This window comes from Hermetia illucens, unplaced genomic scaffold (genome assembly GCF_905115235.1).
Source record: "Hermetia illucens unplaced genomic scaffold, iHerIll2.2.curated.20191125, whole genome shotgun sequence".
NCBI lineage: Eukaryota > Metazoa > Arthropoda > Insecta > Diptera > Stratiomyidae > Hermetia > Hermetia illucens.
Genome location: NW_024037039.1, coordinates 55,112 through 64,349, shown reverse-complemented (window position 1 = coordinate 64,349; position 9,238 = coordinate 55,112).

The following is a 9,238-nucleotide window of genomic DNA, read 5'->3' as shown; positions in this document are numbered from 1 at the left end:
GATGTTGATAGCTGTTCTATAGGAAATATATTTCTACACATGTGGCGAGTATGTACATAAGTAGTATTGTTGTATTTTCGTATTGCAGCATTTCTGTATTCGATATTCCCATTGCATATACGCGATTATAGATGCGATTTTGAAATTTCTAATTGGCAAGTACACACATCATATCCTAGACATTTTTACTTTATGTATTCCAATTGATCCTTGATGTTGATTTTAAATATGACGACGACGACGACGACGACGACGAATGATCAATGGAAACAATTCAATTTTATACAGTAGCGCGATCAATTCTTATTGGCAACTCTTATGGGAATTTCATAATTGACATTTGCAAATTGCCGTATATCTTTAATGATATTCATTTCGATATATTTCAATGATATGTCCGTATATAAGAAGATGGTGGCTGATCGTAGAAGATTATATAGACACAATAGAATGGGAATTATTGTAGATTCTTTTGTACTCTTCTTATATTGCAGATTTTCATGATGCTACAATACATAATGATGATGATGATGATGATGTTGATTATTTCTGATTGGCAAGACAAGACAAGACAATTTGCATATTAAGAAGGTTGCATACATGCCGTAATCAAACATTAATGATTAACTGTTGCCTGCTGCTGCTGTAGAAGTACTGTTATGGATGCATTCGCTTTACATGACACTTGATTGCACTTTAACCTTTCATATTGCATCTTCCTAAATTGCAAGACATTAATCCTGAATGCATTTCATTTCATATATTTGTTTTTCACATAAAAAAGAACATTCCTATTGGGGGATTCTTACACTTTGGCAGCAATAAGATTTGAACCCTGACCTTTCCGGTTACAAAAACTTATCCCAGTGCCCTAACCACCTGAGCCACATCGTATTATTACGTCACGTTTCACTGGATCGATGTACCCCCGTATGCATAGTGGGACCATTGATTATGGAAATTTCCATAATGTACATGGCATGTATGCATTCGCTTTACATGACACTTGATTGCATTTTAACCTTTCATATTGCATCCTCCTAAATTGCAAGACATTAATCGTGAATGCATTTCATTTCTTATATTTGATTTTCACATAAAAAAGAACATTCCTATTGGGGGATTCTTACACTTTGGCAGCAATAAGATTTGAACCGTGACCTTTCCGGTTACAAAAACTTATCCCAGTGCCCTAACCACTTGAGCCACGTCATAATATTGCATGACCCTTCACCTAATCGCAATACATGTGTACGCATAGTGGCACGATCGATGCTTAATTGATTATGCAAATTTGCATAATGTACATTGCAATTTGATGAATTTGCATATATTCTGTTGCAATTTCTACGATATAATGAATGCATTCACTCGTATTTGTGCAAGATTATGGAAGAAGGTAGTATTTTGTTGTTGACAAGTTGTTAATAGTTGCGAGATGTTGTTATTATTATTATCTATATACAGATTTTAGAGATGAAGCTAAGCAAAGACGCTGCATTCTAGATGGCTAGATAGAGCTAGATTTCTCACGATGATTCCATACAATAATTTCATATTGTTATGATTCATGGGTAGAGCGGAACATTTAGTTAGCATATAAGAAATCTAAGATGGAACCCCTTTAGGGGACCCAAATAGACTTATTAAAATAAGTATAGAGAAGAAACCGGGGGTGGGCAGGGGGACCAAATTTTCGACAATTTTGCATTTTTCATATATAGCCGGCACTGAGAACGAAGCCGACACTGTGCCATATTTACACATTTTTTATTGCAATTCCAATTGCATTAGCAAGATGATATTTCATTGATTCTGCTGATATCTTAGTGTTGTAGAAGGAGGAGTCGGCGGCCATTTTGTGTGTTCGTGTAATGTGTAATAGTCAATACATAATGATTTATCTTATGTATATTGGAATGATGACTAGTAGTGCACTTTATATATTGCGCACGCTGCTCTATACTTGATTTTGGAAATAATCAAATGTATTTCTTGCCGTTTTTCCCAAATATATGTGTGTTTATGTGTCTGTTTGTTATCTTTCATTCCCGAAATGTACGTGCACAGTATGTATTAATGAATGATGATGATGATGATGATGACAACTTTTCCCCTTACAGCTAGACTCTTTTGCACGTTTCCGTATGCTAGATTTTTGTGAAATATGTGTGTACATATTGGAAAAACTTATGACATTCGTATGTACGTACAAGTATGCACTATTGCAGACTATGATTGGCCCCGAGAATATATGTAGATGTTGATAGCTGTTCTATAGGAAATATATTTCTACACATGTGGCGAGTATGTACATAAGTAGTATTGTTGTATTTTCGTATTGCAGCATTTCTGTATTCGATATTCCCATTGCATATACGCGATTATAGATGCGATTTTGAAATTTCTAATTGCAAGTACACACATCATATCCTAGACATTTTTACTTTATGTATTCCAATTGATCCTTGATGTTGATTTTAAATATGACGACGACGACGACGACGACGACGACGACGAATGATCAATGGAAACAATTCAATTTTATACAGTAGCGCGATCAATTCTTATTGGCAACTCTTATGGGAATTTCATAATTGACATTTGCAAATTGCCGTATATCTTTAATGATATTCATTTCGATATATTTCAATGATATGTCCGTATATAAGAAGATGGTGGCTGATCGTAGAAGATTATATAGACACAATAGAATGGGAATTATTGTAGATTCTTTTGTACTCTTCTTATATTGCAGATTTTCATGATGCTACAATACATAATGATGATGATGATGATGATGTTGATTATTTCTGATTGGCAAGACAAGACAAGACAATTTGCATATTAAGAAGGTTGCATACATGCCGTAATCAAACATTAATGATTAACTGTTGCCTGCTGCTGCTGTAGAAGTACTGTTATGGATGCATTCGCTTTACATGACACTTGATTGCACTTTAACCTTTCATATTGCATCTTCCTAAATTGCAAGACATTAATCCTGAATGCATTTCATTTCATATATTTGTTTTTCACATAAAAAAGAACATTCCTATTGGGGGATTCTTACACTTTGGCAGCAATAAGATTTGAACCCTGACCTTTCCGGTTACAAAAACTTATCCCAGTGCCCTAACCACCTGAGCCACATCGTATTATTACGTCACGTTTCACTGGATCGATGTACCCCCGTATGCATAGTGGGACCATTGATTATGGAAATTTCCATAATGTACATGGCATGTATGCATTCGCTTTACATGACACTTGATTGCATTTTAACCTTTCATATTGCATCCTCCTAAATTGCAAGACATTAATCGTGAATGCATTTCATTTCTTATATTTGATTTTCACATAAAAAAGAACATTCCTATTGGGGGATTCTTACACTTTGGCAGCAATAAGATTTGAACCGTGACCTTTCCGGTTACAAAAACTTATCCCAGTGCCCTAACCACTTGAGCCACGTCATAATATTGCATGACCCTTCACCTAATCGCAATACATGTGTACGCATAGTGGCACGATCGATGCTTAATTGATTATGCAAATTTGCATAATGTACATTGCAATTTGATGAATTTGCATATATTCTGTTGCAATTTCTACGATATAATGAATGCATTCACTCGTATTTGTGCAAGATTATGGAAGAAGGTAGTATTTTGTTGTTGACAAGTTGTTAATAGTTGCGAGATGTTGTTATTATTATTATCTATATACAGATTTTAGAGATGAAGCTAAGCAAAGACGCTGCATTCTAGATGGCTAGATAGAGCTAGATTTCTCACGATGATTCCATACAATAATTTCATATTGTTATGATTCATGGGTAGAGCGGAACATTTAGTTAGCATATAAGAAATCTAAGATGGAACCCCTTTAGGGGACCCAAATAGACTTATTAAAATAAGTATAGAGAAGAAACCGGGGGTGGGCAGGGGGACCAAATTTTCGACAATTTTGCATTTTTCATATATAGCCGGCACTGAGAACGAAGCCGACACTGTGCCATATTTACACATTTTTTATTGCAATTCCAATTGCATTAGCAAGATGATATTTCATTGATTCTGCTGATATCTTAGTGTTGTAGAAGGAGGAGTCGGCGGCCATTTTGTGTGTTCGTGTAATGTGTAATAGTCAATACATAATGATTTATCTTATGTATATTGGAATGATGACTAGTAGTGCACTTTATATATTGCGCACGCTGCTCTATACTTGATTTTGGAAATAATCAAATGTATTTCTTGCCGTTTTTCCCAAATATATGTGTGTTTATGTGTCTGTTTGTTATCTTTCATTCCCGAAATGTACGTGCACAGTATGTATTAATGAATGATGATGATGATGATGATGACAACTTTTCCCCTTACAGCTAGACTCTTTTGCACGTTTCCGTATGCTAGATTTTTGTGAAATATGTGTGTACATATTGGAAAAACTTATGACATTCGTATGTACGTACAAGTATGCACTATTGCAGACTATGATTGGCCCCGAGAATATATGTAGATGTTGATAGCTGTTCTATAGGAAATATATTTCTACACATGTGGCGAGTATGTACATAAGTAGTATTGTTGTATTTTCGTATTGCAGCATTTCTGTATTCGATATTCCCATTGCATATACGCGATTATAGATGCGATTTTGAAATTTCTAATTGGAAGTACACACATCATATCCTAGACATTTTTACTTTATGTATTCCAATTGATCCTTGATGTTGATTTTAAATATGACGACGACGACGACGACGACGACGACGAATGATCAATGGAAACAATTCAATTTTATACAGTAGCGCGATCAATTCTTATTGGCAACTCTTATGGGAATTTCATAATTGACATTTGCAAATTGCCGTATATCTTTAATGATATTCATTTCGATATATTTCAATGATATGTCCGTATATAAGAAGATGGTGGCTGATCGTAGAAGATTATATAGACACAATAGAATGGGAATTATTGTAGATTCTTTTGTACTCTTCTTATATTGCAGATTTTCATGATGCTACAATACATAATGATGATGATGATGATGATGTTGATTATTTCTGATTGGCAAGACAAGACAAGACAATTTGCATATTAAGAAGGTTGCATACATGCCGTAATCAAACATTAATGATTAACTGTTGCCTGCTGCTGCTGTAGAAGTACTGTTATGGATGCATTCGCTTTACATGACACTTGATTGCACTTTAACCTTTCATATTGCATCTTCCTAAATTGCAAGACATTAATCCTGAATGCATTTCATTTCATATATTTGTTTTTCACATAAAAAAGAACATTCCTATTGGGGGATTCTTACACTTTGGCAGCAATAAGATTTGAACCCTGACCTTTCCGGTTACAAAAACTTATCCCAGTGCCCTAACCACCTGAGCCACATCGTATTATTACGTCACGTTTCACTGGATCGATGTACCCCCGTATGCATAGTGGGACCATTGATTATGGAAATTTCCATAATGTACATGGCATGTATGCATTCGCTTTACATGACACTTGATTGCATTTTAACCTTTCATATTGCATCCTCCTAAATTGCAAGACATTAATCGTGAATGCATTTCATTTCTTATATTTGATTTTCACATAAAAAAGAACATTCCTATTGGGGGATTCTTACACTTTGGCAGCAATAAGATTTGAACCGTGACCTTTCCGGTTACAAAAACTTATCCCAGTGCCCTAACCACTTGAGCCACGTCATAATATTGCATGACCCTTCACCTAATCGCAATACATGTGTACGCATAGTGGCACGATCGATGCTTAATTGATTATGCAAATTTGCATAATGTACATTGCAATTTGATGAATTTGCATATATTCTGTTGCAATTTCTACGATATAATGAATGCATTCACTCGTATTTGTGCAAGATTATGGAAGAAGGTAGTATTTTGTTGTTGACAAGTTGTTAATAGTTGCGAGATGTTGTTATTATTATTATCTATATACAGATTTTAGAGATGAAGCTAAGCAAAGACGCTGCATTCTAGATGGCTAGATAGAGCTAGATTTCTCACGATGATTCCATACAATAATTTCATATTGTTATGATTCATGGGTAGAGCGGAACATTTAGTTAGCATATAAGAAATCTAAGATGGAACCCCTTTAGGGGACCCAAATAGACTTATTAAAATAAGTATAGAGAAGAAACCGGGGGTGGGCAGGGGGACCAAATTTTCGACAATTTTGCATTTTTCATATATAGCCGGCACTGAGAACGAAGCCGACACTGTGCCATATTTACACATTTTTTATTGCAATTCCAATTGCATTAGCAAGATGATATTTCATTGATTCTGCTGATATCTTAGTGTTGTAGAAGGAGGAGTCGGCGGCCATTTTGTGTGTTCGTGTAATGTGTAATAGTCAATACATAATGATTTATCTTATGTATATTGGAATGATGACTAGTAGTGCACTTTATATATTGCGCACGCTGCTCTATACTTGATTTTGGAAATAATCAAATGTATTTCTTGCCGTTTTTCCCAAATATATGTGTGTTTATGTGTCTGTTTGTTATCTTTCATTCCCGAAATGTACGTGCACAGTATGTATTAATGAATGATGATGATGATGATGATGACAACTTTTCCCCTTACAGCTAGACTCTTTTGCACGTTTCCGTATGCTAGATTTTTGTGAAATATGTGTGTACATATTGGAAAAACTTATGACATTCGTATGTACGTACAAGTATGCACTATTGCAGACTATGATTGGCCCCGAGAATATATGTAGATGTTGATAGCTGTTCTATAGGAAATATATTTCTACACATGTGGCGAGTATGTACATAAGTAGTATTGTTGTATTTTCGTATTGCAGCATTTCTGTATTCGATATTCCCATTGCATATACGCGATTATAGATGCGATTTTGAAATTTCTAATTGCAAGTACACACATCATATCCTAGACATTTTTACTTTATGTATTCCAATTGATCCTTGATGTTGATTTTAAATATGACGACGACGACGACGACGACGACGACGAATGATCAATGGAAACAATTCAATTTTATACAGTAGCGCGATCAATTCTTATTGGCAACTCTTATGGGAATTTCATAATTGACATTTGCAAATTGCCGTATATCTTTAATGATATTCATTTCGATATATTTCAATGATATGTCCGTATATAAGAAGATGGTGGCTGATCGTAGAAGATTATATAGACACAATAGAATGGGAATTATTGTAGATTCTTTTGTACTCTTCTTATATTGCAGATTTTCATGATGCTACAATACATAATGATGATGATGATGATGATGTTGATTATTTCTGATTGGCAAGACAAGACAAGACAATTTGCATATTAAGAAGGTTGCATACATGCCGTAATCAAACATTAATGATTAACTGTTGCCTGCTGCTGCTGTAGAAGTACTGTTATGGATGCATTCGCTTTACATGACACTTGATTGCACTTTAACCTTTCATATTGCATCTTCCTAAATTGCAAGACATTAATCCTGAATGCATTTCATTTCATATATTTGTTTTTCACATAAAAAAGAACATTCCTATTGGGGATTCTTACACTTTGGCAGCAATAAGATTTGAACCCTGACCTTTCCGGTTACAAAAACTTATCCCAGTGCCCTAACCACCTGAGCCACATCGTATTATTACGTCACGTTTCACCTGGATCGATGTACCCCCGTATGCATAGTGGGACCATTGATTATGGAAATTTCCATAATGTACATGGCATGTATGCATTCGCTTTACATGACACTTGATTGCATTTTAACCTTTCATATTGCATCCTCCTAAATTGCAAGACATTAATCGTGAATGCATTTCATTTCATATATTTGATTTTCACATAAAAAAGAACATTCCTATTGGGGGATTCTTACACTTTGGCAGCAATAAGATTTGAACCGTGACCTTTCCGGTTACAAAAACTTATCCCAGTGCCCTAACCACTTGAGCCACGTCATAATATTGCATGACCCTTCACCTAATCGCAATACATGTGTACGCATAGTGGCACGATCGATGCTTAATTGATTATGCAAATTTGCATAATGTACATTGCAATTTGATGAATTTGCATATATTCTGTTGCAATTTCTACGATATAATGAATGCATTCACTCGTATTTGTGCAAGATTATGGAAGAAGGTAGTATTTTGTTGTTGACAAGTTGTTAATAGTTGCGAGATGTTGTTATTATTATTATCTATATACAGATTTTAGAGATGAAGCTAAGCAAAGACGCTGCATTCTAGATGGCTAGATAGAGCTAGATTTCTCACGATGATTCCATACAATAATTTCATATTGTTATGATTCATGGGTAGAGCGGAACATTTAGTTAGCATATAAGAAATCTAAGATGGAACCCCTTTAGGGGACCCAAATAGACTTATTAAAATAAGTATAGAGAAGAAACCGGGGGTGGGCAGGGGGACCAAATTTTCGACAATTTTGCATTTTTCATATATAGCCGGCACTGAGAACGAAGCCGACACTGTGCCATATTTACACATTTTTTATTGCAATTCCAATTGCATTAGCAAGATGATATTTCATTGATTCTGCTGATATCTTAGTGTTGTAGAAGGAGGAGTCGGCGGCCATTTTGTGTGTTCGTGTAATGTGTAATAGTCAATACATAATGATTTATCTTATGTATATTGGAATGATGACTAGTAGTGCACTTTATATATTGCGCACGCTGCTCTATACTTGATTTTGGAAATAATCAAATGTATTTCTTGCCGTTTTTCCCAAATATATGTGTGTTTATGTGTCTGTTTGTTATCTTTCATTCCCGAAATGTACGTGCACAGTATGTATTAATGAATGATGATGATGATGATGATGACAACTTTTCCCCTTACAGCTAGACTCTTTTGCACGTTTCCGTATGCTAGATTTTTGTGAAATATGTGTGTACATATTGGAAAAACTTATGACATTCGTATGTACGTACAAGTATGCACTATTGCAGACTATGATTGGCCCCGAGAATATATGTAGATGTTGATAGCTGTTCTATAGGAAATATATTTCTACACATGTGGCGAGTATGTACATAAGTAGTATTGTTGTATTTTCGTATTGCAGCATTTCTGTATTCGATATTCCCATTGCATATACGCGATTATAGATGCGATTTTGAAATTTCTAATTGGCAAGTACACACATCATATCCTAGACATTTTTACTTTA